We start from the raw sequence: 24235 nt of genomic DNA, 5'->3' as shown, positions 1-24235 counted from the left end.
AATTTAGAGTTTTTATTTGGCTCATAAGAAATCAAAGAAACTTTTCAAAATGGGAATTTGCCTTTTTGATCGACCTTAAGAGTTTATGAATAGTCTAGCCCAAGGTTTTAGTGTGAAGACACTTGTGTCTTCTTGCTGATGATAAATTCACTCATGTCAGTAGAGTTTACTGTTTGTGTTAGTACTGTCCCCCATGTGGGTGCCTGTGTGTGCAGAAAATAATGTATCAGTCTGGCAGAATATCATTGCTAAGAAAACTTCTGTTGTCAATTACTGGGAATTTTCCCTGAACTCTGATGATTCTGGAGCAGAGTTAGGGCTTCTGGTGTTATGACAGAATTTTGCAAGTTCTGTGATGGCTTTTGACAGTCCAGGTCCCAGCAGGGAAAGACTCCTCATTTGAAATCAATCAACTTCTTCATCACACAGGAAAAAAGGAAAAAGAAACCTGCCTAGAAACTCAAACCTAGTTAAAAGGGGATCCTCTCTGACTAAGCTGAGTTACTGCAGATATCTGTACACGACAAGCATATTCATGCAGGGAACCATCTAAAGGCAGGCGCACCTAACAAAGACATCCTGTTCACGCTTAATGCACCAGATAAATCGTTTTAAAATGCAGAGTTATTTTGTGAGTTCTTAGTGAATAAGCGCATCCACATATGCATCTCTGAAGAGATTTTTAATTAATTGCTTTCAGTCATTTTCTTTTTGTAAAATTAGAACAATGATGGAATAGACTGGCTGTGGAGTTTGGCCGAGGAAAGATTATACTAATCCACTTGAAATATGACTAAAACAGAAAGCAAAAAGAGATAAAAGCAATTTTTTTTTCAAAGCTTGTTTACCTGTGACAAAATCCTTCCAAATCAGCTGCACACAAATTACTGGATCATCTTAATTAAACTCTACCAAAAAAGATTTTGCTGTGGACTTCTTGGGATATTTCACAACCAGACAGTAAGTCCTGTGATGCTTTTTGCAAGATGGGGGAATACACATTTCATGCAATTAATAATTAGGAGAGCAGCAGAGCTTTCAAAAAGCAGGGTGGCAGCAAGATCAATGTGTTATGGAAGCAAAGAGGTGGAATCTGTCAGAAGTTTATGCTATACCCTGATGCATCATTGACATGGGTTTTCAAAAGTCAGGGGACTTTTCATTTGCAGATCCTGCAGGTAATAAAATGCTATGTTTACAAATGAACTTGCTTGGTTCCCTGCTTGGATTATTGCTCCCTATGCCTTGAAGTATATATGCTTTGTTGAAGGAATTGAAAGATGTCCTAGTTGCATTGATGTTTTCCATTCAGGCTTTCTTTCCGAAACTCTTATTTCCTGGATCAGTAAACTTTACCAAATCACAACATTCATCCTTACACCTACTCTGCAAGGACTATTTTTCACAGCTGAATCAATTCTTTCCCTATCACCACAACAGCAGCTCTGGAATTCAACATATAGGCTTAAAAACTGCTCATCAATAGCTAGATGGGCCCCGATGATTGAAGACCAACGAGCGCAGACAAGCTGTTGTCCTTTTCTGCCCTTCAGTTCTTTTACAACTCTTGGGCTCTATAACATGTTGCCATGGTCAAGATGTGGTTATCTGAAGTCTGTTTCTTCAGCAGTCTCACTGCGTCATTAGGACAGAGGAATTTAGGGGTGTTTAGCTAGAAAACATGCTGTGCCAGGACTGTGACTGCCTCTTGCTCCCCTTACCTCACTCCTGGCTATGCTCTTCTGCTTTTCTGGCACCAGCTCTGGTGCTTGTTGGGTCCCAGCTGGGCTCCCTCAGCCAGCCTGGAGCTGCACCTGCTCCCCAGAGGGTCAGGAGAGCCTGGGAAGGTGCAGGAGGGGGTGGCTGCGTGGGAAGGGGAAGGCAGCGGGAGAGCAAGGGGCGACGCCAGCCCTGGGGCAGCTGCAAGCTGCCAGGGCAGCCTGGCTGCTGGGTCACTTGGGCTGTCCCCCCCCAAAAAGCATACATCCCTAACCAAGGTCAGAGAGTCAGTCTGCTTGGCAGTAGCACTGAGGAGCACGCCCGCTCCTGTGGATGGAGAGGAATGCAAGTCTACAGCAGGATTTGATATTCCTTTGTTTCCTCTGACTTTGATTTAACCATGGGCTGCGATGCTTTAAGTACCAGATATTAATTAGAAGTGGTAGGAAGTGTGTCCCAAAGGGACCATACTCTTGGTCTTCTCACCATTCCTAGTTTGACTTATTTCAAGTTATTGCTCTGAAACATTATTTATTCACTCAGGAGCCTGACGTTTATAAGGCCTATCTAAATTTGCAAATAACTAATGGTTGTCAGTAAGGAGTACCACTCTGCTGAGGTGGAAAATAGCTTGCCCGCAAGTAAAATATAGCCAAGTATACTGAATGTTTTCTGCAACACTTCTTTAAGGCAGGCAATGTTATCTTGTCCCTTCTTTGGTACCGCGCCTCAGCAGGCACGCAATGACAGTTCCGTCCAGAGGGCTCCTGCCAGGATGGTGACCTTGGACAGATGAACCACTTTGGGCTTAAGCAGAAACTTCAGTTCCACTCTGATCCACTGAAAGGGAAATGGGGAAATGGGAGAAATGCTCTTTTTTCTCCTCTGGTCTTCAAAACCCGTCTGGTGGTGGTTCATTTAGGGCAATGCAGTAGCACACAGTGCAGGAGGAACACTGAATTCAGACAAAATTGCTGGGTAGCAGGGGATCACTGTGGCACAGGTCCCAGCTGCTTATTATGCCCATCATGTCCACAGTCTGGGGATCTAGCTATAACCCCCTTTCAGTGCTTTGGAGACAATTAACATCTACAACTAGTTTGATATTTTTCTCTTTTCCCCTGAAGGACACCTTCCCCATTGCTTTTGGATCTACCAGTTCCCTGTGGTAGGGGTTGTGGTGCAGATCAGTGCCAAGGATTCAGCAGGCAAGATAGGCTGGTGCAGGCTTTGATGAAATTTTTTTTCCAGTTATGTGATGCAAAGGGTTACCTAAAGAGCTTGTGCATTTACTGGAGTAGTTTTGAAAGACTGTTGAGGACCTCAGAGCTGCCAGGTCACTCCACCTGTGGAGTTATAAAAGCAGATGATAAATAAACAGTGGGGATGCCCAGGTGCACTTGTGACTGTGTGGCTGCCTCCAGCCTTTCAAGGATCTTAGAAGAGGTGCTACAGCTCCAAGATGTTGCTGTCTGTCCCTGCAGGGCTTGCCAGTGGGAGCTCTCTGCTCTCGACCAAGCATCAGAGGCACCAAAGCATGGACCAGAGGGGCAACTGGCCATTTGGGCAGACAAAGCTGGGATTTGACTTTTTCTGTATTTTCCCTTTAAAAATTAACTACTTCTTTGAAAGTGGTCCATATAAAATTTTCCCACTTGGCACAAGCAGAGATGGGCGTTAATTATGGGCAATAGGGTAGTTTTATATTAAGAAAGAAAAAGAGGTATTTGAAGACCTAATAGGAGCTTTATAGAATCATAGAATCATAGAATTGTTTAGGTTGGAAAAGACCTTTAAGATCATCCAGTCCAACCATTAACCTACACTATCAAGTCCACTCTAAACCAATCAAGGGTAGACTAGACTAAACCATGTCCCGAAGTGCCACATCTACCTGTTTTTTGAACACTTCCAGGGATGGTGACTCCACCACCTCTCTGGGCAGCCTGTTCCAATGCTTGACCACCCTTTCCGTAAAGAAATTTTTCCTAATTTCCAGCCTAAACCTCCCCTGGCGCAGCTTGAGCCCATTTACTCTCATCCTATCGCTAACTACATGGGAGTGTAGTGGCATCCAGGGAGAGTTTCAAGTTGGAATTTCATTCTGGACTACCTTGAGCCAATTTTTGTCCTAGCAAAGACCCTCTGTTTGCTTTGATTTTAGTTCCTCTGATTCTTCCCATTCTCTTACTCTCCCCTAGCAACATTAATCTGGTGTTACACATGCCCTGACAGAATATGAATGCATGTGTATTGTCCATGGTGACTCTTGCTGTGTGGCTCACATGCAGCGCTTACTGCGTGCAATTTAGGCACATTTCTGTTTTTAGAATAAATAAGGATATCTAGGATCATTGGATTTAAAATCATTGAAAAGGTAAAAAAGGCCATCTAATGGGGGTGTAACACTGCTGGTTGGCTCTGTGCGGTCACAGCCACCCTGTTGGTTCAGCACACACCTGACTTATTTTACATAAAGTGGGAAGTAGTTGGACAGTACAGCTCACTCGGTAGGAGACCTGAGGTTTCCTCCTATATGACATAAGTACAGTGCAAAGATAATTCAAAAGGCAAATATATTCATGTTTTAGAATGTTTTCCTCTTCATTTGTTTCTAAGTGAAGAGATTGGTGTTTTGAGAGCTGAATTTTTTTTTGTCTCTGAGAAAAAACACTCGACAAATTCTTTGCCCAGTGGATTTTCACTGCTTTTAAACCATGCACCAGATGTTAGTTAGTTTTCTTCTTGTCTATTATTTTCACAACTCTTCCCATACCTCCCTGGCATGTCATCAGACCCCTTCCTGATAAAAGGTAAACCACGTCACCTCCTTGATTGATTGCACCTGCAGCGAGCACCCACGTAGAGCCTGCACGAGGGAAGGATTGGGAGTGACAGCTCCAGGGCTTGCCATGGGCTAGGTCTGGTAAGACCACAAACCTTGAGGTTGATGACCCAAATTCACTAGATTAATTGTTAAAAATTATACTAGTGTATTTATGTGCTCACACCGTGTCGATCCCTACCTCCTGTGTACATAGTCTGTTTGTGGCTGATCCGCCCTCTGCCAGCGGTCACCCTTATTTTTCCTGTCTGTCAATGTTCTCTCTCCTGTACTCACTGCATCACCGCTGATGCTTCTTGCTGTCCTCCCTGTTGGCTCTGTTCATGTCATGCAATGTGGAAGACGGGCACAACATGAGAGGCTACGATGTGGAAAATTTAGAAATTTCCACTATGGTGTTTTTTTCTTTTATTTTGGTTGCACAAACAGTTTCCACAGGCATCGTGGACTTATGCGAGAGAGTTAGGGAGAATGTGGGGACATGGCAAACACTGTGAGAGAACAGCCCATGGAGTGTATGATGGATGACGCTGACTATTCATTTTAACTGAGCTGCAAGAATTCAAACACTTTTCATGAATATTCATATGAAACTGAAAGCTGTTTAACCTGGCTCTCACATCTGTCTGGTGGGAGCACTTCAGTGCTTATGTGTTGCTCGTATGACTACTTGCAAGACATGAATTTTAAACCTGTCTGCTCAGATAGTGATGGAAATCCAATATGAAACAGTATACTTGGTTGTGAAATTTGCAATTCACTTTCTGTGAGTTAGCTATACAAATCATCTAATCAAGGAACACCACATGACTGAACTAAGCAACACAGTATGAATTTGCAAACATTTGCCATTCCCAAAAGATCTGTAAGCCAAGAGTTATTCACTGAAGAAATTCCCACATAATATCAAATAAATAAATTAGAAAATTGCATGAGCTCCACAGGCAATTCATAAGTAGAAGGGCAAGTGAGATTCATGGCAAAAAGTACTCATTGAGCATCTGAAGAAAACAGGGAAATTGTTTCTCAGTACAGTGACTCAATCTGATGCGGTTTGTTTCATTTTCTGCTGTACATTGATGGAGCAAAGGGAATGCTGAGAGATTTGGAGTCACTTCTGACAGGCTCTCAGATGCATGGAGGTTTGCTGCCGACAAGTTTTTGTAAGTGGCAAATTTGTCTGGAATAGTTTTGAAAGCAGATTTAGTTTTGGATCATGGGATTTGCAATACATCTTATTACAGCTGAAAATTCCTGAAACATTAACCTGCTCCTGCTACAAAACTTTGCTTTGCATTTTGCCTTATCTGGAGCTCTACGTTCAGCCTTGTTTCCTGAGTACCGCCGTCTGTATTTCCATTGCATCGTTAGTACACTATCCTCACCCTTATTTGCAAGGCAGGGCTATTACCCTGCCCATTTTGCGAAGAGGCTGGGGGACTTGTCCAAGTCCCCTGAGAAGTCTGGCTGGGCGCAGGTTGAACGCAGTCTCCCACCTCCTTTTGGTTTTACCCCTTCGGACCCTGCCCTCAGAAAGGCACTGAAGTAGAACAAAGTAAAATTGTCCAAGCCTCTGGACAAAAGTAGATGGAGAAGAAAAAAGAGGTACTTGATTTCCACATGCATTGCTCATTTCTGACACAGATTTAATATCTCTGCATAATATCTCTTTGATCCATGCTGCAAACCGCTAGAAACAATCCCTTTGGAAGAAAGTTTTCACTGTTATCATTATATACCAAGTAGTGTATATAACACAGGTCGAAGCGATTTTTTGCCCACTTTGCAATGCAAAGTAATGCACTTGACTCAAAAGTTGTTTCTTGGATCAAATGGAGAATGTTTATGCTATGTTTCTTAAAAGGAATTCTCACCATTCCTGATCCAATATTGCTTCTCTTTGGCACAATCTGTATTTACTTTGACGGAATGCATTTAGCACTTTTGTTGTTAAATTGTCATCAATGTTTTGTTATTAAATGAACTATATCATGACCTATTTACAACGTAGTATTATACACTGAAATTCTCCTTAAAGGAAACATTAGTTAGGGTGAGTAAATTCAAATTACTTGGTAAGTCCCTGCTATAAAGGAATTCTTTTTCTAATGAAGATTTAATGAAAACAATCAGTCTAACAGAATTCTCTAAGTTGCGAGCTTTTGACAAGAGTATTGTAAAGTATGCTTAATGACACACATTAAAGTAGATTTAAAATGGTATCATAACCTTAATTTTAAAATTTAGCACAGCAAGTGATACCATACCTCTTACTGCAAGATATGACTCTCAGCTCCTTTAAGTGTATTTTTAATAGCTCCTGCGAGAAGCATTTCCGCAAGCAGAACATTTTATTGTTACTAAATACCACTCACTCTGAAGTCTCTCGGTTGTTTGGAAATGAAACTTTAATGCACAGGTCGAAACAATTCATCAACACAGGGAACATCACACTCAGATCAAACACACCAAATGATCAGGATTCTGCATATGCATGGACATAAGATTTTCATTCATTAAGTTCCCGCTACTTATCTTGGTGAGGGACATACGCAATGACAAAAATGCAAACTTGCAGCCCAGCACTGACCAGGACCCCATGCAGTCCTCACTGCCCTGTTTTGCCATGCAGACCCGACTCTTGGATGTTTGGACATTTTCTTGTCTAGTAATGCTAAACAGGTGCATCATAAAAAAGTACCTGAGGCTTCTAACATTGCATATCACCTCCTGGACTTCTGGCTGGGAAGAAACAAGCTTTTTCAAGGGGAAAGCTTTCCTGTTATACTACTAGGCGTTCATTCCCCCCTTCAGCCCTTGCTCCCAACCCTTTCAGCATCCAACTAAACGTCGTATGCATCCTTCCCCACACTGTTGTTTCTCAGAGGGAGGGAGGGAGGCAGGGGGCTGGCGGTGGCACGGGAGGAAACCATACCTTTTTCTGTCTGAAACTACAATTCTTGTCCAGCAAAACAATGCCAACAGTGCAGAGGAAGCTTTGATTATGCAAAATGGATGGACACATCATGTCTTTTTTTGCAATAGGTTATAACCTAAGGAGTTCCTTACCCAGAAAATCCCTCCCGTCCCCCACCCCGGCTCTGTTTTCCCCTTTTCAAATGACATCGGTGGCACTCCAGACACATTTTACCCGTTAATAGCATGTCTCCCTCATTTTACAGGCTCCATAGCTTTCCCCTTCCCCTTTTATTTTAGGGCAGCATCCCCTCTCCCCTCTCCCACCTCGGAAACAGCCCAGCTGGCTCGGTAGAAAAGGAGTAAAGTGTTTTCTGCATGACCTCTATGTATTTTACTCCGTGGGAAGAGCAACGTGGAATGCACACTCAGCAGGCAGCGAGATTTGAGCCAGTTTGTCCTCGGGGCATTTCTGCCATAAAACGCAGGACTATCAACAGCATTTCCACCCTTGGCTCTCCCCCCCCACTCCGTCCCATCACCCCCTCCCCACGCCGCTGCCGACTGCACCTGGCTGCGCTGGGAAAGCCAGGGAGCAAAGCGCGAACAATGGGCACCGAACAGCAACAGCTCCCTTTGTTTCCCATGCAAATCCTACCTCCGATAGTTGTCACATCTTCCTCCGAGGCGAAGCCTAATTATTAATAAACAGAGATCCAGCGGAATCCTCCAAACTGCCACCAGTTGTTAAGCGCTGTCATCGTTCCCTCCTGGTGCTTAAACCTTTTTGGACCATTAATGTCACAACCCCTGCTAACTCATAGCTTAGTACTCCCTGCTCAAAATGTCTGAAATAGTTTGGAAGGACAATAGGAATGACAGGCACACTAGACAGCCATGCTTGAAATTAGTTATCTCAAGCTGACTTAAGGCTGTTTCGTAGTGCTTTTAAGGCATGCACTCGGTAAGGTTTATTAACCTAGGCTAGACATGCCATTCCTGCTTTTATTCAGTGCTGTAATAGGATGGCTGCTAGAAATGCAGCGATAGGTCTAACCCCATTCATCCCTCCGTAGTTTTTAAACCTCCCTGGGAGAGGAAATAGCTTCAGTCATCCTTAAACTTACTGAGGCTACTGTTTCTGCAGAGCAGGATTTCACACATTGTTTTGAAACTAAGGAGAAAATCACTCCCGGGAATGGAAGGTGCCGTAGCTCTCACGACTGATGTGAATGGCAAGATGAACGCGCCAGCATCCGCCCCCACCGCAAGCTGAGGCTGTCGCAGGAGTTAGTGGAAGTAGCGATTGGAAGCTGAAAGTTCATAAAACTCTATAAGGCAGATGTGGCACAAAGCGAATTAGGGGGATGTATGGACTGTACCGTGGTTTGTATTCACAGAGTCACGCTACACTTCCCAAATGGCAAAATACAGTTTGCAGATAGCAGCGCCTTGCAATCTGAATTTGCAAGTTGACGACACCTGGGATACTGATGAGCAGAAGAAATGTGAGCGATGCGTGGCATTCGCAGTGCCTGTGATGTGTAGAAGAGGGGTGGTGAGAGGATGCTATTGGAGACTGCTGTTTTCAGGAAAACCGTGCATCATCCCTAGATCCCAGGTCAGAAATATTAGTGCTCTGCTGAGATCTTGGAGCCTTTTTTCTTCTTGGTTGTCAGTTAATAACCAGCCTGGGTCAAGATGGATCAAAGTTTGTTAACATCTGCTGTCAGTTCATTGTTGCTGATCTCAGTGTGGTCCCTAGTGGACAAATGTAAAAGCCACCAGCACAGATGTGTCTCTGCCAGCAGCAATGGCACGCAGGCTGAAGGACTGGAGAGGCAACCTGGTGCCAAGGCAGGCTGGGAGAGAGCAAACGGGGAGTTAGCACTTTTGCTGCTTGTTCAGCACCTGCCTGACTTTTTGGTACCACCCAGTTCACAGCCCTTGACTTAAAATGAAAAAACCATGCATGGAGACATCTCAGAAATGAAGGGCGTTCAGAGAGATTAAGGAGGAAAGCCTTCAGGTGAAAACCCAGCTGTGGCTGCCTCACAACATGGGAGTGAAGGGGTTAAGAGACCATTAATGGCAAATATGTATTAGATCTTTAAATGGCTGGGACCTGAGGGCACTGAGGGCTGGTTAAGGTGTGAGCCTTCTCTTTCAGATTCGTGATGGTCCTTTGCACTGGCGACTGTTAGACTATTTGAAAGTTGCCCTTGCAGGAGGGGAGGCTGCTGGTCTGTGCTGAACCAGCTGGTATATTCTGCCTTCTTCCCAGGGGCAAAGTGGCTGGCTTAAACCCCCTCTTTTTTTCCATATCATTTCCTGCCACCAACACACCAGATGCCCACATTGCCAAGGGTTTTACCAAACAGCATGTCAGGGTGTGTGCTCAGCGTGGGCTACAGTCTCTCCTCCTTCTGAACTGGCCTTCATGGAAACCATTGAGTGACAACAAGCTTGTTGCTGGTGCAAGCAAGCCATTGGTGCTGATGGGGACATTTGGGGCTACCACAAGCATGACATATGCCTCCGAATCAACATTGCTCATGACAGGGCTGCCTGTGCACTCTGTGCTTCCCCATGCCTGTACTTGCTGTCACTCTCGGACATCCTCCTTTCCCCCTTTCACCCCCTGCATCTTACACAGTGTGTTGGAGGGGAGGTCTCAGGGCTCTGTTTTTTTTTCCCCAGTTTGCAGTGGGGGATTATTAGCACCTTAAGCTTCTCCCAAAGTTGGTGGGAGCAAAGGGAACTTTGAATTTTGCAGGCATGAATCTCAGGGTGGACCATTACATGCCAACTGCTAGCATGGCTGCTGGAACAATACCTGCTTTGTGAATAATTTAAAGAATTTTTTCACTGCCACTTATCTAGCATTTTTCATAAAAACAAAAGTTCTCCTTGTCCTGAGCAATACACTCCTGTCTCACTAAGGGGCTCACTGTGCAATTGATTTGTAAGTGGGATGACACAGCAGTTCAAGAGACGTTAGAGAGATTCCTACTGGAGATACACAGATCTAGGGGTCCTGACTTTGTTGAAGATCTTTTGAGAGATTTCAGTACAGAACTGGACACAACAGTGTTCGAGGACAGGTTAAAGTAGGTGATCATTGCCACCCATGTCCACAATTCACCAATTACGTATGGTGAATACAAGGTGGTTCATAAAAAATGGATGACTACCCCAGCTCCCTCCTCCCTTATGCAGTGAATAAATTACCTATGGACCTCCCTGCTGCAGTGATCCCAAAGGCTTCAATCCTTTGCAGTAGGTTAAAGTCACTCAGACTTGGTGGTCAACAGGAGATAACTGTGAGAGCTGCATAATCAAATGGACAAGGAGATGTATTTACATTGGGTGGTAGTTGAAAGGGGGGTCAACTGTTCAAGGTGTAAGGTGTAGGCCAATGGAGGATGTTCAGAAAGATCTTCTAGGGGCTGATTAGTTCAAACTGGTTGAGTTTTAGGGAGATATTCTGAGATACCTCCCCTTTCCCTAGGCTTCTTCTAATCACTGAGCAGCAACAGCAGCTGCCATCAGCAATGGGACTCATGCGTACTCCTTACCCTTGCCATGGCTCTACTGCTGTTGCATTTTTCTGGTGCACCAACCTGCTCCTTGCTGGAAATAAGATATAGAGAGCAATGGAGCACTGATCTGATCAGGCATGGCAATTTTCTGACTTCCTGGACTGTATGAATGTTGCAAAGTAGGATTGCCCTGGGATACAGAGGGCTCACATGCTTTCACATTGCATTCCATCATCAAAATCCTATTGACTTCTGTAGGAGCTGAGATTACTGCTCAGCTCTGCAGCAGTAGCCCTTCTTTGAGAAAACTCATCGCTTGCAAAGGAGTTGCAACAATTTAAAATGCCTCTATCTGTTTCTGACCAGTATTTGGTTAGGAAACGGCCAAGGAGGATGAAAGAGAGGAAGAATTCAGAAGATTTGTAGTCTGCATGCTGACTTTAAGTCAAACAATATAATGAATGGAGCAACTAATGCATAATTTCATTATGAGTCATCCTAATTATAAGAAGAATTTGATAGATACATAACTAGAAAGTGTAACTATCTGTTACAAATACACATTTCTAATTGCACAGGGAAGTACACAATTAAATTAAAGCTGCAGGTTACACATACAATAACTTTTTCTTTCCCTGTGGTGAGAAATTCTCTAGGAACAGTATGAATTTATTTTGAAGTTGCATACCGATCAGACAGCATTCTTTCTACCCGCTTGCTGAGTCTTTTTGAAACAGCGGCAGGGAGTCTCACTAATCCATAGATACTTGGTGTGAATTGCGTATTAAAGGAATTGCAGGAATGATCTGTCAATGGCTTTTCCATGTTGGGTCTCTCTGTAGAGTGTCAGTGGTCAATGCAGTGTTAGCCTGGCATAGCTACAGATGTGACGTGCACAGCAGGTGACAGGTTGATTTTAAGTATGTATGATTACAGCGCAAAGGAAAATTAGCCTTAACAAGAAGAAGGATCATTCAGAAGAGGCCGAATTCTGTCATAAACGTCTAGATACTCTCGGGATTTGTGGAGCCTGAACTCAGAACTGAGTTTTGCAGATGGCAGCTCTTCCCTAAAAAAGTGAGTCCAACGTGAAGATAAATCCCTAGCAGTTATCATGGCTGTATGCATTAATCCCACCTCTGTCTTTTAAAAGAAAGAATTATCAAGAAAGCTGGTTGATGTCAGTCCAGAGCTTACAGCTCTGGCTGGTCTCCCTTCTTTTTCCAGCACTAAAAGAGGCAGCACCTGTGCCTTCTACAACTTCAGAGTGCAATAGCTGACATGCCACCAGAGGAAAACACTCAGTCAGGCTGTCCTGGGTGACTAGTCATAAACTATTATCTTCAGCATAAAGTCAGAAATCACTTGTTTAATGATGGTGAAATGCAACCCTGTGTTTGGCTATAGTCTTGCAATCCTTCTTGTGCTGAGAATCACAGGACACCCAAGTGTGCTGGAGATCTGTTCATTTAACTGAGTTATATTACACCGACCAGCTAATCACTTCCACATGCTGCTTGATTGTTCCCCTTTATATGCAGACTGTCTTTTTCTGGCATAGCTCTTTTTGAGCCACTTGCCTAGGAGAAAATAACTACATCTGGAGTGTTGTTAAATGACCCAGAAGTTGCTGCTTTGCAGGCTGACAGTATTTGATGCAAATAGACGGCTTCTTGCTGTGAAAATCTCCTTGGTTGACAATCCATTTGGTACTTTTGATGATATTTGTCTGAGGAGTTAAAACACAGGCTCCGCTTTGCATATTCACACTATCATGCTTACAGAACTGCCGGTATTAAATTCTTCCTGCACAGTTTCAGTGGAGGCCTTTCTATCCCCCATTTGTTCAACAGCAGTTCCTTCTCTTTGCCTTCAGCTTTTGCCATCTGCCATCATTAAGTTGCCCAGGTGTCGGAAATCTTCTTGCTCTTCTCTTGTAAACATTATTCTGCCGCCTTCTTCACTAACTCAACCTTCATTTATATAGAGGCTGATAGATCAGGCTAGCTGTTCTCAAAACATCTGCTACATTTCATACTTTATGGGGGCGGATGGGGAACAGAGTATGTATACTTGCTGGCAAAAATAAAGACTGGTTAACTCTTCCTTCACTTTCCATTTCCAAGAGCTTACTGTTTTCCTGCTTTTCCACTTCTAGACGTGCCAGTTAATTACTACTCGCCAGCTGGGATGTTACCTAAAGCAAATACGTCATAAAGCACAGCTAATTTTCAGAAACATCAAAGCTTCCACATATTGCAACAGTGTCTAGTCCTCAGTGGCATTGAGGAGCAGCAGAGATGGGACATACCTAAGAGATTTATCAGCAAAGACATCAGAATAAACCTTTTTCCCTCTTTAGACTGCTTCTGCTGGTGCAAACAGGGGCCACTCCACCAGCTTCTATATGTTTTCTGCCCAGATACAGGTCAGGCATCCTTTTATGATTACCTGGAGGGGAAATCCAGACTCAAAGAGCATCTTTCATAATAATGGATAGTGTAAACTATTGAATTATTTTGGCAGAGAAGATGAAATTAAATTATTTCTGGTGCGCCCAGTCCTCCTCAGTAAATCACAGAAGATTGACTGTAAGTTTGAACAACAACAAAACAGAATCCAACAAAACAAGCTGCTTACACAATGCTGCTTGCTGGGCCCAGTGAATGTTTACTGCTTAAAGGCTAGTAAAATATGTATCTGAGGATGCTCACCCAGTTGCTGGGGCCAGTCTCCAGTGTGAGTGTTGAGTAATTCCAACTGGATTTCACGCTTCAGTGATTTTACGCTCCTCAGTTTGGGTCTCAGTACCAGTGCTTTCAAAGCCTGATTTTGTGTGCAACTATTGGGCAGAGATGGTTTCCTGCTCTGAACAGTTCTGCTGAGCAGCAATTGCTGCCTGCTGCTTTCCCATTTGTTAAGCAATGGATTACTGTTCAAACATTTGCAGCCCATGTTGGTCTAAGCTCTGTGTGCAATTCTCCAAATTTACTCCTCTTCTGGAATGCCGTGATCAGAGGTTGTTTCTTGCTTGTTCAATAATTTCCTGAAGCACTGCTCCAATCAACACTGCTGTGATTTCCTTGTTTTGTGACGGATAATGCATTGTGCTCTTCACGTTTCACAGAAAAAACAAACCAGGCACTTAGATGCTCTCTGATTTTACGTACAGTGCCCAGCTGCCTGTCCACCAACTTTTGATGGCTTTTTCTATCCATACTTCTCTATTCCTATTTTAATATTACTTCTCCAGCAACTTTAGCAAGATATTGCTAGATAATTCTTTCCTCGCCTTTTTTCCACCCCCCTGCAAATCATTTGCTATGCAGTGCTCTCTTTTCTTCAGGATTCAAGTATCTCCTTTAATCTGTTCTTCCTTTTATTCTTTACTCAGCTGCTGCTTTGCTTTGGTGGAATAGTCACTACTCTGATGAAGCTCATGCTTCTATTTCTGTTCTCTCCCTTTTTGAAAGGTCTTCTGCATCAGTGAAATGCCTGTTTGGGTTTCTTTGATGATTTGGTGCTGTACGCTAAGCTCTGCACTCCAGGTGTGAACAATCAAGTGGTGGAGAGAGCATGCAAGGGGGGAGGGAAAGGGTGATGCTATGCCCCGTGAGGGGAGTTTTCAGTGAAGCAATGACAGAAGCATATAGGTAAATAGCCTGCGAGTCAGGATCTGTACTGCAGGAAGGCCATTTTGTAGCACTGTGCCTCAGTTTCCCCATCTGTAAGCTAAGAATAATCCTCTGCCTTGATTAAGTGCTTTGCAAGCTTTGCCTGAGAACTGAAAGAAGACAACTGAAATTCAGTCTTGTTAAGCTTATGTGGTTGCTGTCTTGCTGATAAACTTTACATTCAGAATAGCAGGAGCCTGAAACTGCCTAAGTAGCCTCCGTACTGTGCGGTGTGTTTTATGTTGTATGTTGCTGGTCACATACGTCTGCTCCTGAAAGCACAACTTCCCTTGCAGTTTCCTCACAGCCGTCTCGCAGCCATTTTACTTTTCTTCTTTGGACTAAAGGGCACCCAGAAGGAAAAGCTGTTTTTTCCTCTGTGTCCAAGACGTCCGAGCCACCAAGGTCTCAGCAGAGCTGTCACAACTTCACTGACTCCATTGGCCTCTCTCAGTTTTCTTAAACTGAGGACAAGCAACACAGCTCACGATACTTTCTCTTGCATGAGCACTAGCAGCTGCCTTTCAGCTGCGGGGAGGCAGAATAACGCAATGGGTCCTCACCTCCTCTCAGGCTGGGGAGGCAGCGATTGCCTCCATGCTAATGCCAGGACGCGCTGTGCATTAGCGGGACTGTGCGTGGAGCTGGGGTTTTGCACCTTCGGCATGGTTCAGGGTTGTGCTGGGCCTGGCAACGGGGTGGCAGGAAAGACTCGGGAATTCTTCTTCCGTTTTCCCCCAGCCCTATCTTGATGTTCCCTATCTTGATATCCCTGTGTCTTGTGTCCGTGATTGCCACAGATGCTTATGTGGGCTGCTGCAGGTGGTGCAGCCCTGCATGGAGGGTGAAGAAGGATTTTGGTGGGCAGCTTCACAGCTGCTAAGGAGCAAGAGGGACGTTGCCTGGGCTGAGTTTGAAGCCCAGCCTGTTTGGAGAAAACATGTACTGGCAGAGCCGGGAAAAACCTCTCACAAGGTGCTGCTTTTTAATTTTATCAACCTATAGCCTGTAGCAGGTGCCCAGAGGGGCTTAACCCGCACCGCAGCATGCTGCTGCAGGGTGTGTGGCTACCGCCAAAGCTACAGGCAGAGGATTTATGGTTGTGAATATCAAAAATTCACCACGGTTCAAAATCTTTTCTCAGTTTTCCTGCGTAAATCTGGAGTGACCGGAGGGATTTGACTGTATTTACTGAAGTTGAGTTGTTTGGGATTTATACCACTGAGGGCAACACTTGGTCTTAAACATACATCTCCAAAGATATATAGGTTTCGTACAAAGTTATTTCCCCCCCGGTGAAAAACTTACAGCCCCTGTACAAAGCTGCCACCTCTTCCCCATTATCACAGCAGCGAAGGACACAGGACGTGCTTATGGATAAAAGACTTGGGGAAAAAAATGGTATTTGGAAACCAAGCAGATGCTTTCCAAGAGGAAAAAGGCAGAATGATAAAGCTTTGCCTTTAACACAGGCTACAGGGATATTCCTTTGGCATAAACACATTTTTTCATTGATAAAAGAAATCTCTTTTTTCCATCCTCTCTGATGCATTTTTCAATTTTGCTTATGCAAAAATATTAATGTATCATCAAAGGCTGAAGTGAAGAGGACTCCAGAGGAATTTAGCCAGTGAATTATCTCTGTTTTTAATTACCTAACGCTATTTGTTTACATCTGTTGGAAATTATTTGATACTCATTATGCTTATTGAAGTAATGTTTCATTATTTCTCCACTTTAGGTAATTTTAAAAACAGAAAAAAGAAAAAGGAACAATTTGCTCATAAATACACCTGTAATCTGACCTTTTCTCTGCTCTGAGAAGTTTTGAGTAGATTCTCTAAATTTTTGTGTCTGTACTTGCTCTATTTTAGCACTGTTAGAAATAACCTTCACTCTAAATTGTGGGCTCTAAGATAGGCACAGAAGATGCACTGCAAACTATGGAGTTCACCCCTGCCAGGATGAGGGGCCGTATCCTTAGCACAAGGATTTGTCCAACAGTACACAAATCCTACCCTTTTATTGCAGGGGCTCTCGGCTGGAGCTTTAGACCACAGAAACCAGCTATGTTTTAATGGTGAGTGAATAAAACAAATCAGAAAAAAGAGTTCCAGAAAGTCTTTACTTCTGCAAATAATGCCCCAGCTCCAGTGTGACCAGCTGCATGTTGCAGGATCAGGCTCTGGGGACGCATTTTGGCCTCAGCTGCCTGTGCTTAAAGATAAAATCACCCTGACGCGCCTCCCGTACACATCCAGGCACGCACACCGGCGCACACAGCGCATCTCTAACCCTCGGCTCACTCCTCTAATCCACTCTCCTCCCACCCACAGCCCCCGCAAGAAGGATGTATTTTCTTTACTTAGTTTTCATGCTTATATTTCAAATACCTCTTGGTGCAGTAAACTAGTGAAAAAACCCAGTCCCTGGAAATGCAATACCGCTTGGGGGAAGCATGACGGATCTGGTAGCACAGGAACAAACATCCCTAGGGTCCCGTTTATCTCACGCAGCATGTCTATGTACCTTCCCCCACCCCGAGTTGCTATTATTTTTGATCAGAGGACTCAACCAACTCTCTCCCCGCTTCACCTCTGCTGCCCACTGGCTCCTGCTTCCCCCTCCTTGATGGCGCGCTCAGCTGGCTCATTAACCCCTGCCAGGCTGGCAGGCGTAAGCCGTGCTCAGCCTCCAGCAGCAAGCTCCTGTAATCCCTCAGCAAAGGAAAGGCGACTCCTTGGAGTGCCTGCCGGGCTCTCCAGACATATTGTACTGTCTGCAGAGCGGAGGTAAATAACTGCAGTAGAATAACAGGCCCTCAGCTGCCTCACTAGTGCTAACAGGAGCAAGTCCACCAAACAAGCAAAGTATCTCTCTCCCTCTCGGTCCTATGCAAAACCTCTGCCCTGGTCAGGTTTCGTGCTGGCTGGTATGAAAGGGTCGGGAAGCCCGTGGGGAGCAGGGAGGTCTCTTAAGCTGTGAAGAGCTCGGGGGGCACCTGTCAAGCGTGAAAGCTGCTACCTGGTATCGAAGCTCGGTTTGCTCTCTCCCCACGAGTGTGCATGGGGCATCGTACAGTGTAGCTGATGCAGAGGAGCACTGGGAGGGTGCTGAGGATGGCGGGGATGGCTCTGGAGCGTGAAGCTCCCTGCAATGGGGCTTTGCTTTCCCAAGCTTCCCGCCTGAGCCTGGCGTGGCCTTTCCCAGGGAAGAGCACATTTAAACCTGCCCCATACTGCAGGGCAGGGAGCCTCCATGCCCTGCGTCAGTGATGGGCATCTGTCTCAAGTATGGCCTGCAGGGTTTAAAGTATCTGTGTGAAAAGCAGTTCCAAAAAAGAGCAACTTGCCTGTGGGTGGGAGGCAGCTTTGGGCCCTCGCTGGCAGCAGCGCGGGTGCGTGCCGACGCGGGGATGGGCAGCCGGCAGTGCCCGCCGCGGCATTGCCGCTGCCACCCCTCTTTTCTCTATAAGAAAACTCAGGGGGAAGCCAAGGCAGGGGCTGCGTTCGTACATGAGGTCAGCAATTAGATACTTCAGCATATTTGTTAAGATAGGCTTTCAAACAAGGGGAAATTCAAATTCAACCTTTCAAAGGGGTGAAGAAAGGGAGACCCAATTCAGCTCTCAGCTCCACCTGCATAAACACAGAGCAACTCCCCAGTGGTCAATAGAGTTACTCCTACCTTCACTGGCAGAAATGGGCAGAATTTGGCCTTGCGGAACGTGGGATAACATGAAGGATCGTTGGTCTGGGGCCAATTAGGGACCCAGCGTGACTAGATTGGTAGCGAGTGATGTCTCTCCCACACACCGAGATGAAGAATACAGGTCTGAGTCCAAAAGCTGAAGATCTGTTTTTTCTTTCCTCTCTTTTGCAAAGAAATCAATAATGTGTGTTAATTATTTTGGATGTCTTGGCTCTTTCAGGGTTCCCTTTCAGACACGGCTCCATTGTGTCAAGAGCTGTACAAGCACTGAACAAAAAGACACTGTCTGCCCAAAGTTATTCATGTGTTTTATTTCAGTAGCCTCTCGACATTTTAGCTACTAGAACATTCCTTGAAATATTTGTGATACTGTGAAGAAATTTCATGCCATTAATTTTTAATATAGCCATTTTTAATGAAGTAGAGGATCGAGATTCTGCGTTTATATATTTGGTGTGATATATATGAGATATATTCTCTACTGTATAATTACTACTGTCTGCTATAATTCCTGACTCTAGATGAACAAACGCATTTTACTCTTAGAAACTTAAATTCTGAAGTGGGATTTTGCTCTGGAAATCTTCTGTCCATTTAATAATAACACTCAGTAATGTTTGAGTATGATGGGAGAACCACCTAAATGTAAGTGTGAGCCTAGTTACTGTCAAGCAATATAGTTTTATAAAGGAAGTCTTAAACTTTCCTGAAGCCCTTCTGATTTTAGTGACTTGACAGGAATATAAATGAGAAGGAAATTTCCCCCTTTGCTGGCATCTGATTTCTGAATTGGATTAATTATGACAAGAGCTTTTTTCCCTGCATAATCAGAATTGCTGAAATTTCCTTACTAGGTTCATAAAACTGTTTTGTGAAACAGAGAATATTAAGTGGGGTTTTCTATGCCACTAAGTTCAAATTTGTCTGAACTTTCAGCTGGACTCTGGCATCCTATTAGAGTCTGTCTTTGATAATAATCATGTTTCAGTTTCATTACTTTCTCTTCTAATTCCAGTCACTGACCATTCATTTTATTTTTTATACTAGTAGGAGGAGATTAATTGTCCATGCAAGGCTGTTTGAGACCATCCTAGAACAGCTCGAATGAAATGCCCTCATTTTTCTTAATTTTCATTAACTCAACTTTATTGTTTGTATGTAGTATAAACTGTTAGTAAAATGCCATATTGCAGTCATGTATAGTATGCCTTGGAGGTCTGTCCTCAGTAGCTATTGAAATGGCCTTCATGCTCCTACATCTTGGCATGGGTGCTAAAAATGAGGAGGGGGCACGAGATGCAGAGCCCCAGCCATGGGCCGTGCTGAACGAAGGCATAGTTAGGGGCAGGCTCAAGAGTGTATCGTCGCAATGGACAGTCAGCCACAAGAAAGCAAAAACAAAGCATAAAGATGTGGTGTGACCTGCGCAAGGCACAGAATTTCTGGGACTGAAACCCCTCCAGCTCATGGCCTTCCACCCTCCTCTGCCCCCACCTTCCTCCCTCAAATAAACTGCACCTCTCGTGGACTAATGATCTCTTTAAGGCTTACTCATGGACTAGATCTGTGAAAAGCTGTCACTGTTTGTTATCTGGCAGGATACAATCACACCTGGCCATCCTAAGGAATGGTAACATCACCAAAGGTTTGAGGGGGAAAAGCCGAAAAGCTGACATGGCTGAGCAAAGAAAAAAGAATTCTTTGGTAGGTAGGATGAAGGAAGAAGGGAGAACAAGGGAGAAAAAAGATGTTATGAACAACTTGCTAACATAAATTTAACACGCAGGACCCTATCAGGTCCTCAAATCCAGGTTCTTTCCCATGAATGACTGAAGGATATAGACACACTTAAGAATTAGATCTCCAGCCAAAAGGCTGTGAACACCTAATAGCCTGTTAGCTGCACTGTCCAGAAGCCTTTGCATCAAACCCGAGCAAAACACACGTAAATATTCTCATTTTATTTTCATTTCTAATCACCTGCTTCTATGCACTTTGCAATTCTCTGGCCTGTTTTAGGGAACAGATTTCTTAATTGCCATGGAAAAAGATACAGCATTTTGTTTCCACTGGTCATGTGGAAATATGTCTTACGTTATTTTTCTAGGTCTTGGTCTGTTTGATTCCTAAACCTCTGATTCTGTACTTTGACACTGTAAAAGCCCGATTTCAAACCACTTTTGAAGTAAAGAATGTAGAAAACTCCAAACATAAAAAAGTAGAAAAGCAGGTAATGGAGGTTAGCTGCTATTCTGCTGTGGCTTTGCTGGAGCCATTATATGTAGGGAATCTGTCTCCAGATGGGGCACTGTTCCTATCACCCCTTTGTACAGTACTTGCTCAGTATATTTTAAGAGAAAAATATGATCGATGTGACTAAAGGCTGATTTGTCTGACCTCTACATTATACAAAGCTTTATGAAGGAAAAGGACTTCTTTTTGAAGGAAAATACAGCTTTACCAAAGGTCTATTGTGTCAGATAAATTTGATGATTTTATTTGATAAGATAACTGATTTTCTTGACAAAAGCAGTGCAGTAGATCTAATCTCTCTGGACTTCTACCAAGTATTTGACATAGTGAAAAGATTAATCAAACTGGAGAAAATGGGGATTAGTGGAATTGTGCAGGAAATGTCTGGAGAGTTAGGGAGAATATATAATGTATTTGGGAAAGTTTGGGGTGCAGTGGCTGCCCCTGGAGTCCCTTTAGGGTTGGTGGGGGAGGCTGATTGCAGTTATAATTCTGACGTTCCTGGCGTAAAAGGAGCAGCTTTAACAGTTGTGGCTGAGATTAAATTAGAGCGGATTAGCACAATAGTGGAGGTCCAGAAAACTGTTTTAAAAAAATGGGATGTTTTGGGGGGCTGCAGCAGGAGGGGTGGAATTGTGAAGATGGATGTAATTGTACAAAAAGCAAGGCCAGGCACTAGGGGGAATTATGCCATGCATTACTTCTGTGAAATGAGGCCTATCTTTTGGAAATGATAAAGGAGAAGAAAGTGAAGTTAGCTGTTCTGGGGTGCACCAAGGGACCCTGGAGAAGGAAGTTGTGAACCTATGATGCATCAGACCTCCAGTGTGAACATCACCGATCCAGGGCCTGATGAGACCCTACCTGGAGCACCAGGCAGTCAGTCCTGGCACACAAGCTCAGAAAAGGTCTGTTAAAATAGGAACAGCTGCAGAGAAATGCAGCAAATGCAGACTTTCTTTGGCTCTGAGAGATGTGATTGCTGTCTGTAAATGCAGGGGGGAGGAGGGTTAACACTGGGGAGTGAGAAGAGCTATTTAAACTCAAGAACAGCATTGGCACAAGAACAAATAGGTATAAATGGGTCATGGATAAACTTAGGCTGGAAATTCTGAGAAGGTTTCCAGCCATCAGAAGAATGAGGCACTAAATTAGTCCTCTTGACAAAGAGGTGGAGGTAAAAACAAACTAGTTTTAAGCTAGAGCTTCACTGCTGGATGAAAGGGATCTTATGATACGGTGGCTTGTGATTGCAGTGGATTGGGCTCAATGACGCAGAACCCCCTCCCAGCCCTCTGTTTTTCTGCTCCTGTCGGGACGTCTTTAGTTTCCTAGTGATTCTGTGAAATTCTGCCCCTGCAAGGCAGTCGCTGAAGAGGGCTTGGAGAAGAGACTTTGCACCAGTCAGGAGCATAGAAAATATCTACTGAAGGCCAGCTCTGTGAGTCCATGCGTGACTGTCCTGGTGTGCACGTTTGTGGGTGTCAGCATCTTCATGGCCTCTGGGTGAAAGAATTGGCTTGTGCCGAGCTGGGCATTCCAGCCAGGCAACATTGAGCTTGGCAGGCACAGCAGAGCAGCTGCTCTCTTGTTCCTGCCCCACAGAAAAAAGAGTCAGGCTTTCTTGCAACTGAAAGATTCATGACCTGTGCCTGAAAACTTTATCTAAATCCTGAAAACAGAGCTGGTCTGATCCTCAACTCCCAGGAAACAGCAGCAGCAGAAGGTGGAGCAGGCAGGCATCATCTCAGCAACAGCAGTTCTCTTCCCCTTTTCCCTCCCCAGTCTCTCTTGCTAAGTGGCCTCCAGCTGCCACCGCTTCTGCCACCTTCGTTTGGGGAGCAGCAGTGAACCAAGCAGTGTCCCTTCAGAGGGCTGTGGCATCCGCAAGCAAAGCGTGTGCTGCTGCAGACAGGGCTGCTGCTGTGCTGCAATATTGCTCATAGGCCAGCACTCTCAGGATATGTAGTCGCTGTCTCCTGCAGAGAGTTATTAGCTCGTTTTACCCCCAGTCTAATTGCACCAAAACCTGCATGGATGGGGTTAGCTCAGTGCTGGCCTTCTGCTAATCACATCGCCAAGATGCAGGGATGTGAGTGGTAGGTCAGGGCAGTGCTGATGCACTACATGTCTTGAGGTTGGCTTGGGACTTTGACTGGGCTTGCTCATGTCTACTGCAAAATGCCAAAGCTCTGTGACATAGTGATGCATCTCAGCAGGTAGTGGGATTAGAGCGGAATGATACAATTCCTATGGAGCACACTAAAACGTTCTCCTTCTACTGGCATAAAGTAGATGTCTCCTCAGCTCATGTAAGAAAGGCTAGCTGAGGAACAGCATGGCTGAGATGTCATGTTACCCATGAAAGTACCTCTTGACACATTTGCTTAGGAGTGACTGAAGCAGCAAGGATGCCAGTCAAGGAGTTGTTCTTATCTGAACAAGCATCTCCTCAACTTATCCTGTGACAGATCCTGCCTTCTGGGCATGAAGGTACTTGCAAAGTCCATAAATTTACTATCATAATCAAGTCAGGAAGCAAAGGGGATGCTCTGTTCCTGCAAGTGTCTGTATGTTTTCTTTTAAAAAGTTCAGACCATGAAGAGTACAGTATCCAGGTGGTATTGTCTGAAATGAAAATAAAATGTGGGAGTGTCCAGATTATACATGCATTTGAGAAATACCTGGTACTTCAGGAGAGAAGAACGAAGCAAATGCTTTTGGGAAGCTTCTTTGTGTCACAGGGTTAAAGATGGGAAAATAAGCCTAGATTTGTAATCATTCCAGAGGAAATGGGTTCCTAGAGGTAAAGAGCTCAGACCAAACCTCCCTTCCTTTTGGTGTTGTGTGACACCTACTAGAGCTTCTCCAGCAGAGAGATCCTCACTGAATCACTCCTGTAGTCCTTTGTAACTGGCACTGATATGTCTACAGCTTCTCTTTTTTCCAGAGGAATTGAAAAGACTGTGTCAAATAAAGAGCACAAATCTTGCCTTTGACAAAAATAGCAGACAGAAGAATTAAGAAGACCCAGAGGACAGAAAACGAGTATTTAAAAGAAAATAAAAAAAAGGACACAGGCCCATTTTTCAGTTTGACTGAGTTTTGGCTCACATCTTCTTGTACTCCCTATATGAATGCCAGCAGCTCTTGGAGTTAGAGGTGCAATGTTGGGTCTGCTACCACCATCCCAAGTGCAGACACCTTGGGGCAGCTCCTGCACACACAAGGTTATGGAAGAAAGAGACTTGCCCTCCTGAAACTACCTAAGATTTTCTTCCAGTGATGAACTTCTCCTGATAAGGAAACACTCTTCAAAAATTGCTCATTAAGGAAAATATTATGGATCTTGTGCATACCATTCGGGATTACTCTGACGATGAAGTATTCATTGCTATCTTTTGTCACTGAGCAATATGTATGAATGTGGATGCTGATTCCCTGGCTTACTCCCAAGGAGAATGCAGCTAAAAAGAGGGATTGGCAGTTGTAGTCTGTGGCTGCTGAATGTGCTGTTGACTTCTTGGGCAAGACTTTATTTCCCTGCGTTTTGGTTTGCTCATTTGTAAAGCAAA

The sequence above is a fragment of the Pelecanus crispus genome, chromosome 9 (assembly GCF_030463565.1).
Source record: "Pelecanus crispus isolate bPelCri1 chromosome 9, bPelCri1.pri, whole genome shotgun sequence".
Lineage (NCBI taxonomy): Eukaryota > Metazoa > Chordata > Aves > Pelecaniformes > Pelecanidae > Pelecanus > Pelecanus crispus.
This window is presented reverse-complemented; position numbering follows the sequence as displayed.